The sequence below is a fragment of the Cydia splendana genome, chromosome 15 (genome assembly GCF_910591565.1).
Source record: "Cydia splendana chromosome 15, ilCydSple1.2, whole genome shotgun sequence".
Taxonomy (NCBI): Eukaryota; Metazoa; Arthropoda; class Insecta; order Lepidoptera; family Tortricidae; genus Cydia; species Cydia splendana.
Window position 1 is genome coordinate 11,667,009 of NC_085974.1, and position 11,386 is coordinate 11,678,394.

An 11,386-nucleotide genomic window follows, 5' to 3' on the forward strand; every position below is an offset into this window, starting at 1 on the left:
TTTATAGACATGTAGTTTAACGACGACAGGCAGACGAAGTAATTTTCAGAGAATCGAGTAATTTATGACATATTTTTACAAAATATGTTCATCACAGAATTCTCAAAATGGAAGCGGTAACTGAGCAAGTGGATATAGCTAAAGTAATATACATCAAGTGAGATGAAAAGAATTACCGTGTATTAACTCCGTTTCCGAACAGTATATACCTACCTTATAAGAAGGGACGAGTTTTTAGTTGATAATAGAACCATACTAGCTCTATAACATACAGGAATATTATGTGTAGGCATATTTTTAATATAATTAATTTCTTATGAAATAATCAAAACTTAACTTCTGCAGCGGATGATGCCTCGCCGATGCATGACAGGGGCCCATTTCCTGAACGGTATTAGTCTAATATTAGGTATTAGTGTGTTGCCATGGCAACCTATACGCCGACTTGACAGTTCGTGGACTAATAATATTAGTCTAATACCGTTCGAGAAATGGGCACATGGGGCCCTGAAACAGTTGTTAAATGTCACAGTGTGATGTGTGTATTATACTTACCATAAAAAAATCGACGTATTTCTGTAGAACTGACAGTTGATGCGACTGATAGACGTCTACGTCAACGTTCCGGTCAATAAATGTGATCAATTAAGTATGTAGAAGGTACCTAATGTTTAGTATCCCGACCCGAAGCTGCGCACAGTGAAGCAATGCTTGTAAACATACAGTAATGAAACTATAAAGTTTTTCTCGTCAGCTTGACATAATGACACAGGAATGGCGGCAAAAACCAGCTTTGTCAATATTAGGAAGTAATTAAACCGCCTTTGACAGTCCAATTAAAAGTCTGCTGGGCTTTGTGCTCGATGTGCAATTGATTTTTTAGATAAATGAAATTTCATGGCCCGTATAGGAGTTATGACGTGTTTGCTTTGGGGTAACAAATTGTAAGTTGATCCTTTTTCGTAGCGTACCTCTGAGCACTACAATAGGTAAGTAATTCAATTAAGTGAACATATTAAATTTGCCAGAGAGCTGTAAAAAATATCATTCAGACGATAAAGTGCAGGACGCCTATTAAACTTATCGGAGTGACATGTCATGATACTATAATATAATATGTATTGTGATCACAAACCGTATAATTTAATTTCTTTAGATTTTTAAATATGGCGGGGTACCTATTCTATGCAGCACAACTACCAACCTAAGACAATAATACACTTTGCATAAATCCTTGAAATAGTAGCTTCAGAATTTTCTTACTACCTCATGAATCAAGAGATCTAATTAAGCAACAAATTTAATGTTTAAAAAAAGTCCCGGTACACAGCCTTTGAACGTCTTATCGATTGGAGCAAGTGAGACAGTTAACAATGCAATCTAATATAAATAAATAATTATTGTTACATAAGGTTCGTGTAGGCCTCGACTCCGAAGATCTATTTGGCACCGTAACGTTCAATTATCAAATTGATAGGAATTTTATTGTCCATGACACACGAAAGATAGTCGATTACTGTATAGACACGTCATTCTTATGCAATAAAATGAGAGGCAATAGATAAAGTTGAAATGATATTGTTCGATAAGTTACAATCAAAAATAACCTGCACCTGCACCAGATACGCCACATTATTTCTGTAATTTATGTGCCCGTGTGCAATCAAAATCAGTTACTTTTTCCTAATTATTATTCAGAGCCCACTGTGTCCTACTGCTGGGCAAAGGCCTCCCCCCTCTTTTTCCACTCGTCTCTGTTGTGTGCTATATCTGGCCAGCCTCTCAAAAAGGTCTAGGTCTGCCGGATCCCCGGTTAGACTGGTGGGGCTCCAACTCCGTGGTTAACTTGGCCAGGTCGTCCGGCATTCATTTTCCTAAAGAATAAATAATTAGGCTAGACAAAACATATCTACTTGATTTAAAGAACATGTTATTTAGAATCAAGAGCCCACTTCAGGTTCAACGAGGCGATTATCTAATCCCTGTCAAACAATTAACTCGCTACTTGCATATAAACTCCTTGAATCATTAGTAGTTCATTAATAAATCGCAGGCGAACTATCAATAGCTTCAGAGGCACCGATGGCGCACGTATCGTATCGGCATCAGTTGCACAATATTCATAAGTAATAGTAATTACAATAGATAGCCATTGTTCGAGTGACCGATCGGCCTCAGCGACGAACGACCTTCGGACGTCGCTCGCGCACGATTTTTTGACCATTTGGTGCTGGAGATTTACTAGAGCAGAGGTTACGCCTCCTTCAAAAATGTTGTTTTATTTATTTAAAATTTAAATCAGGCAACATGGCCCATATTGCCACAAATACCCTATAGACTAATATAAACTAACATCAGGTAATATGTATGTACATTATTAATTATGTCCTGGAGACTCTTCACACCCCCATCCCTCCGACGGGATTTTGTTAACTATAGGTACACGTTTTGCTTTTTTTGTTTGAGTTAAAACATAAGTCATTGATCTTTATTAACGAACGCTTCAATGTACGCCATTATCATTGTAACAGCCGTTGCTTGTCACGCCTTAAGGATGACTCACGCTAGACCGGGCCATGCCCGGGCCGGGGCGTCCGACATGTGTTCTATGACGGCTGATCGGTGATCACGTGGTGCTTTCCATAGAAAACGAAGCTCCGGAAGCTCCGGCCCGGCCACGTCCGGTCCTTTAAACATAACAAAATTCGCAATTGCGTCTTAGAATAAACTTGAAAGTGTACTTAAAATCTAAATACAAGTTATTTTTAAAAGTTGCTGAACAAATGTTGATCAGTTTGAGGAGTACGGCCTACAGTTTAATTATTTGCTCGTGTTACGAGTACAAGCCACACCCGGTATAGAGGTACCATTGTTAATTGTGTGGGTAATATCTTTATTAACAAATCGAAATGCACCGCACGTCAAATGAACATCAAGTTTACTGCGTTATAATTTAAGAGCTTTAGCTAACTGCCTCTGTTCGATATTATCTTTATTATGCTTGATTATTATAGCATCAATAAATCAAAGTTTACGTCTATATTCAAATCCGTAATAAAATAATATTTACGGTTGTAACAGCTCTATATAGTTACGCTTACGCACCACGATCGCTTGCTCGATATTGACACTCATTAGTCTATTTATTACAACTGCAGATTGGTTATCTCAAATAAAATTACCTTCTGTTAATAACACAGCTGACCGTAGATATTTTATTCTGCGGATAATATACAATGTCATCATATCGCGGAAGTGTTGTCGCGTGCAAGTATCATATCTAGTTTATGTTACTGCTCGCCGCATTTTAATAGGAATATATCTATACACATAAAGATTATGGAATAATCGTCCTATATTAATGCATTATTCATAGGTCTCGTCTCAAACCATGTCTTGGAATTGCGTCACAATTTCCATAAATCTGCAGGAGGCAAATTCCTCTCGCGATTATTCGCTTTTTTCTAGTTTAAGATATCCCATTTGGTGCTAAAGCCTATAAGCAAAATCAAGAGCTTATAATTTTTTTCGTTTTATTCGTATTTATATAATGTCAGCTTACCGACCATTTATACATAATTTTGTTTAATGTTAATATATTATTATGTTAACAATCTGCCCTTTTTGTTTAAACACAATATTTCGAGCAATCTGCAGTCTACAATTAAGGGTAATCAGAGGCAATTAACACTTGTTTTTTTACCTCAAGTTTAAATTATGTAAAGCTTCTGGTCCGTGAAATTCTCTAGTTCCGCCAAAGTTAAGCGTTAAGTTCCTCAAAATTTACACCATTAAAAAAAGTGTAAAGGTTTTTAGTCTAGCGACGTACATGTGACTTATCTTGCAGCTGAAACATCGCAAAGCAACTCCGGGTGGCAGCTTGGATTCTGTATCCCCCCCCCCCCCCCTGTCTCGACCCTGAGAAAAAGGCAAAATTTTACGAGCCTGACTTTATGATTTGACACCCGAATGTCAATGAGAATGTTTGAATACGATTACTTGAATACCAAAGCGAGTAATTATATTTAATTACCTGCTTTAAAGCTATTAATTCAACTCTTTATCCCTTGTTTAACTTAAAATGAACGGATTAAGACATTTTGACAAATTGGACACATTTTCACAACTGTAAGCTTTTATTTTTTATGTGTTTCCTGGCAATAATGTTTCCGTTGATAATTATCACGGCTTCTGTATTTATGATACTTTTAATATTTTAATTAAATTCAATGTTGTATGTAACTATATATCTAGGTATAGTTTGAGCAATTATCTGAACATAAAGTACTAGAGAAGTCTAAATAAACCGCCATGACACTAAAGAAACACGTCGGTACGCCTATACAGAAAGTCTCTAATTCAAGACATCTTTCATCTACTACGTTTACTCTCTAGCAACAACAAAACAAGCGTGCATATCAATGCATCCATTACGAGACAAGTAACACGAATTATATACTGTCCATAACGAAAAAATAATAACATATCCTCCGACGTGCGTGCACATTATCGTGTTGCCCAAGAAAGCAGCCTCGCTCCCAATATCTCAAATAATTTGCCGGCCTTGTTGTCGGCCTAAGTAATACCTCTTTTAATTATTATTATGAGGTGTGCCGTTGACATCCGAGTCGCACAACAGTAGAGTGGCTATCTTGGGTGGCATTCTAGTTGCTTGCAGTGCTCGCAGGCAAGAACATGGGCCGGTTTAAGAGCACTCTCGGATTACGCATAGGTAAACTAACTGCTAAATGATTTTGATTAATATAACAAACAGTTTTGAATGATACACGGTTGGTTCACTAAACTTATATCGACTGGGATATGGACCGTGATTACCTTTACAATTAGGTTCAAGATCGTGATTAAAAGATGCATGTAACTGCGTCGAAATATCGGGAGTTCGAAAACAATACCAAAGGTAATCACGGTCCATATCCCGGTCGATATGTCTAGTAATATAACAGTCTCTATCTGCATTCTGCTATGATATAGTTGAATAAAAAGTATCCTGTATTTGCGGTACATACAGGTAAAAGTGTATGTACCTACAACTAAAGTTTATGTTTATCATGAGTATCGTTAAAATACTGTCAGTTTTATTTATATTTGAGTGACACAGAACCCTAAAGGGAAGTAATGGTTGCGTACGCGCAAACGCAGCGAAATCGGCTTCTGTTTGACCTGCGCTAAATGTTACAATTAATTAGCGTCGGGCCTTGCGCTGACATTTGCCTTTTCACAAGTTTATTTGTTCCAAATTTAAAATTATATAAATCTGGAAAAAGGATTTATAACTTCATAAAGCTTTCTTAGTACGGTTTCACATAAATATGTTTTTGAACTCTTGCATTTGCGACTAAGTACTTTGTGATTCAATGGTAACGTACGGATAAGTCGTATAATAACCACAATATAGGTTTTAACCTATAAAATTTGAAAAGATCATTAAAATAAAGGGATCTATTTTTTTCTACCATTACTCGGGATTTATACAGCATATATGTTTAGAACTACCCTTTGCAACTTCAACGAATCGAACAGCGCGTCTTTGAACAGAGTCAAAGGGCCCAGCAAGCTGGGATCCAGGTGCTTCTGCTCACAGTTAACAGCATAAGAGTCAATCTCTTCATGGACTTTAGGAGTAAGTATTTGTTTGCGATAAGGTATATCAATTGTGAGTGGATGATTCCAATCCATGTATGTATAAGATTTAACTTGCGATTATTTAGTACAAGTCTTTGCCTCGAGGTGACCTGCGTACCTGTATAATAAGTACTGCTTTTGACATTGGAAATGTCTTTTCGTTCGCTCCAGTATAGGCTCCGATTTCAAGAAAAAGTGCGATCCCGTTATATCTCGGAAAATTGTGAAGATATGATATTAAAAAATAGGCTCAAAAGACGCATAATCACGAGAGCTGTAAGGTGCAAAAATAATTATTCGAGAAAGTCAAAAACAAAAAAAGTTATGGTCGAAATAGTGAAAATAATATTAAATTTTTTCCGAATTTTTGATTTTGGTGCTCGATAATTTGGAAACGAAGAATGATATCAAAAATTTGAGAAAAACGGCTCTGGACAATTTAGTCAGCTACAATTTGAGCCTAAAACAAAGACGATCGGGTTAAGGGTTTGCCCTGTAGCCTAACCTTTAAATAGTCAAAAAGTCAGAACGACATTTTTCACATGACATTTATGACTTCATGTTTCGCAGAGTTCGTTATCGGTGTTTGTTATGAAATGGGAGAGGGAGAGGGAGAGGGAGAGGGAGAGGGAGAGGGAGAGGGAGAGGGAGAGGGAGAGGGAGAGGGAGAGGGAGAGGGAGAGGGAGAGGGAGAGGGAGAGGGAGAGGGAGAGGGAGAGGGAGAGGGAGAGGGAGAGGGAGAGGGAGAGGGAGAGGGAGAGGGAGAGGGAGAGGGAGAGGGAGAGGGAGAGGGAGAGGGAGAGGGAGAGGGAGAGGGAGAGGGAGAGGGAGAGGGAGAGGGAGAGGGAGAGGGAGAGGGAGAGGGAGAGGGAGAGGGAGAGGGAGAGGGAGAGGGAGAGGGAGAGGGAGAGGGAGAGGGAGAGGGAGAGGGAGAGGGAGAGGGAGAGGGAGAGGGAGAGGGAGAGGGAGAGGGAGAGGGAGAGGGAGAGGGAGAGGGAGAGGGAGAGGGAGAGGGAGAGGGAGAGGGAGAGGGAGAGGGAGAGGGAGAGGGAGAGGGAGAGGGAGAGGGAGAGGGAGAGGGAGAGGGAGAGGGAGAGGGAGAGGGAGAGGGAGAGGGAGAGGGAGAGGGAGAGGGAGAGGGAGAGGGAGAGGGAGAGGGAGAGGGAGAGGGAGAGGGAGAGGGAGAGGGAGAGGGAGAGGGAGAGGGAGAGGGAGAGGGAGAGGGAGAGGGAGAGGGGGTTTAATACAACATAAGTACACGCTGTTTTGGTCATCGGACTCGTCTCGATGAACACTTAGGAGAGTAGTACCCAAGATAGAGCTGATGCTGAACCCTGGCTGTACCTAAAGGAACTCAGGTTTGTTGCAACATAGGCACACGCTGTTTTGGTCATCCGACTCGTCTTGATGAGCACTTAGGAGAGTAGTACCCAAGATAGCTGATGCTGAACCCTGGTAGTACCTATTGGAACTCAGGTTTGGTGCAACATAGACAAACGCTGTTATGGTCATCTCTCGTCGCGTCAAACTGCTGTCAAGAAAAATACATATCTTGCAGCAAATGGGCCGCTGCCGATCAAGACTCGAGTGACGATAACGGCGATGTGGCTACCACTTCTCGAGTTGACTATGGATTTGCCGTGTAATAATTTTCTTGTACTTTGAACATTAATATATCCTGCTTATTAATCGAAAAATGAAATATGTACCTATACTTATGCGCCACGGCGACAATTATTCAAACTTCGATCCGCGTGTGGAAATTTTGTAATTTGTTTGTTCACATGCGTTATGTCCAGGATACTTGTGTTAGTCTAAGAATAAAATAATTATCATTCAACGTTGTAGTTTTATTTTGTAACTTTTTCCTTATCCAGACTTTCTCGTCGCTCAGCGACAATATTTTTTCGAATTCCGTAGATTCATTTCCAATGTGCTCGATAGTCGTGTGAGGCACGAAATCTGTGAATTTTTTACCTGGGCCTCTTTTCCAAATACCCACAAACCGATCTGGATGTTACTGAAAATATAAACTCTGAGAATTCTAATAGGCACTCTCAGAACTGAGGGCCACACAATATTTATGCTCAGACATTATGGCAGTTTGTTTTTTTAAATGACGAAGCAATTTTGCACTAAAAACGCTTCATATAAAAGAGCTAAAAGGACAGTCATTATATTCAAATCAGCGCTTAAGTTGTATGACCATCAAAATTGACTCATTGATAAACTCATAAGGAAATTTACTTTCAAGTTAGGACAGTCGTTTCGAAAAGCCCGGGGGCGGTACGTTGCGGGTAATTAAACCAGCTACTTATTTACCGTTTACCTTTGCTAAATCGTATCTCACTTGGTCGCGTCAATGTAAAATGAACCTTATTATTTTAAGAATTTATTTCATATTTTAGAAAGGAATTATAAAACAAAAGAGCTTTGAAAATAATAGTTATCGATTGACGCTGATCGACTTGGCATTACGCGTAATTTACGGCGTGCCCACCCCGTCGTAAATTGAACGTAATAGTTTACCCTTTCGTAATTACTGCAAAGTGACTGATCACGAGTTATATGGTGTTATATATTATTTCGACTAGTGTGCCTCTGGGCACAATTGAGAGCGTTTTAATTGCCAATGAACTCATTGATACTTACTGTCGTTTATATTTGTCTGTAACCTATTTTTATTTTGCTGAATTTCCAATATTTTGGCACCGAGGTTAATTCCGCGAAGATAGCATTTGCAGCAATAGTAAATAAGTAGTAGGTAGTTAGAATACCACTCGCAGTTATATTGATGTAAAATCCCACGTGCTACTCTGTTTAAGAGTTAATAAGATCTATAATAAGACCCACCTACCTACCTACCTATTACGGAATGTAAAATGTACCTAACGCCGGTAATTTATACACTTAAAATTGAAATCTCTTTAGCTATAAAGTGAATAAGATCGCACTCGCCTTAATCATATAGGTATACTAACAGTTTCACCACTACCTCTAGTTACCTACTAAAGGTTTCCCACCCGCACTTGACCAGTTTTCCGCATGTCCTGATAATCCGCGTATGATCCGGCATCGCATCACGTCCGCGCTTCCGCTATGACGCTCGGTATGACAACTGATACGGTCGCGGAAGCACGAACTGGCAGATGACATGTCGTGATCTAATTCTGATAAATGTAGCGATCAAAGAAAAAGAAAAGGAAGTCGTATATAATATTAATGTTATTATGAATGACTAGTGAGGTACGTAATAATTCTGACAAAAAACATTTACATTCAAATACATATGTATTGTATGGTGGACCATACACAAAGCACTAAAAATGGCATACCTATTATATTTTGCGGTAAGTTCTATACAATTTTACTTTGATTTCATAATTGCATGTTTATTATATGATTTTGTAATCTTGAATTAAACCTAACGTATACTTATAAAACACGCTGTAAGTATATTTATTTAATTACACAAACGGGTCTACCGCGATATAATTTCATTATTTTTACCTTTAATTCCGACGTTTCAGCTGAGTTGCACCAGCTGTGGTCACGGAAAGACTGACGTCCCAACAAATGTCAACGGAGATATTAATAAAACACCACTAAACTACCCGAAATTAGTTTATAAAAATGTTCGGGGTAGACAAAGAAATTGCAGCTACCCGTTAAAGTTTAATGTTTATTGTCCACGGCACGACACGCAACACTCACAGTATCCGTACACTGGTCCGAAGATATATCCGCTGGTTTCAACATTTGAATCACTGGTCCCCAAGTAGACGATAATTTGTACCCGTCCTCACGATTGAAATTTTTAGGGTGTTTTTTAATTTCAATCGCCTCTCTCACGATCCGCGGATAATAGTGTCGCTCGTTGGAGAGGACTTTGGGTTTATGTAGCTCAATCCAGTGATTCGTTCCTGTTGTCAGCAAGTGCTCAGCTACGCTGTAAGTAGGGTACCTAACATTTTCATTCGTAATAAACATGATGTATGGAAAGAAATAATAAAAATTTAGGTCTGATATTGTACACTCAAACCCAATATCCCACAGTCCTTTTTGCTCTTGAGTGTACATATTACCGGTTAGCCCAGCAGATAAAATCTATATCGGCCGAGCTCCTCAAGCAGCAAACGTCTAAATAAATAATTGACGTCTGACTTATTTCCAAAACGATTAACTCTAATTAAGAACACGCAAGTATGCCATCCTAATTGTTCTAGGAATTCCAGTGGTTGTCCTTGCGCGTATTTTTCGATGGTAAGTTTGACGCGCGGAATGCGCGGGCGGCGCCGGTCGTGGCCGGCGTGACTTCCAACCCGGGCGCAGACGCCGACCGGTGTGATAATCTTTGAAATCCTTCTTAATTACTGCTTAGTAACAATACTGTGGGTTTGTCTGTTGATAATTTAACTATCCGTTCCTCCTAAACTAGCATTTTATTTCTGTAAAAGCAAAACCTAATCGTTACGCTGTATTCAATGAGACAGACGTACTGTAAAATGACACCACTTTGTTCCCCTGAGGGTAATTTTGCTCCAAGTCTGTAAAATGATATCCATAAATTCCTTAATTTGGAGCAAAGTAATAGGACCATTTTAACGGTAAGTAATTTAATCCATAAAACTGGAACAGATACCTGATTTGATATTAAATTTGGAATTCGATATTAGTCTTATCCTAATGAGTTATGACATGCTATGACTAACATGAAAGAAAGCAAGGGATAAAATTGCCTTTTGAAACTATCATGAAATTTTATTCCAATATACTCAGTAGGTAAAGCGCCCGCACGAAACTAGCGTCCTGTGGGGCATGACTTGTCATGAATCAAACTGCTCGGGTCAAACATACAAGTAATTAGTGTTTATTACTATCTCTCACTATAATAATTCCAGCTGTCATCTCAATGCCGATGTTCGCAGACACGATAAGCCGACATGTTTTTTATGTCTATTAGCTTATTGATCCTTTGTCAGTGGCATTGTCAATCGCAACTTATTAATGTCAATAACAAACATTAGTGGGTTAATAGTGTAGGAGTGAGTACTCTATTTAGAGTGTTCCTGGTTTTTATCGATTTATCTGATTGAGCGATAGAACTTAGTAAGTATAATGTAGAATGTGACGCAATCGTATAGATACATAATTGGAAACTGTTGTTAACATCGGACATCTGACAATTGGTATCGGAAGAAAGTGTCAAAATTTGACAGATTGACTATAATCTATACAACAGCTGCCATTTCAAGCAGATACCGATTGTCAGATAATGGCAGTAGTGTCGTCTAATGGCAATAGAGTTATACTCTTACCGTATATTATTATACTTTAAAAATTCACTCATAACTTCGTGATCATTAGCTAAACATCTGTTTCAAAAATATGTGTATAAGTAATGTGTAATGTAACATTTGTAAAAAACACCCACCTATATTTATTATGTCCAGCATCCTGTAGTTGCTAAGATGACTGGGAACCTTTGTCGTATGTACCTAGGTATTGTTTTTTCTCATTTTCCAACGTAATCGGAGTTTATTTTAAGCTTAGGTTCATTCAGCCCGATTCGAACTTTAAGATACGTCAGTTAATAGATCTAGAAACGATACGGAGTAGAAAAGTCAGTGTCAAATGTGATGTTTCCTCAAACAAACACGTTACTTTTGACACTAACACATCTAATCCATACCATTTTTAGATCTATTAATTGACGTATCTTAAAGTTCGAATCGGGCAGTTA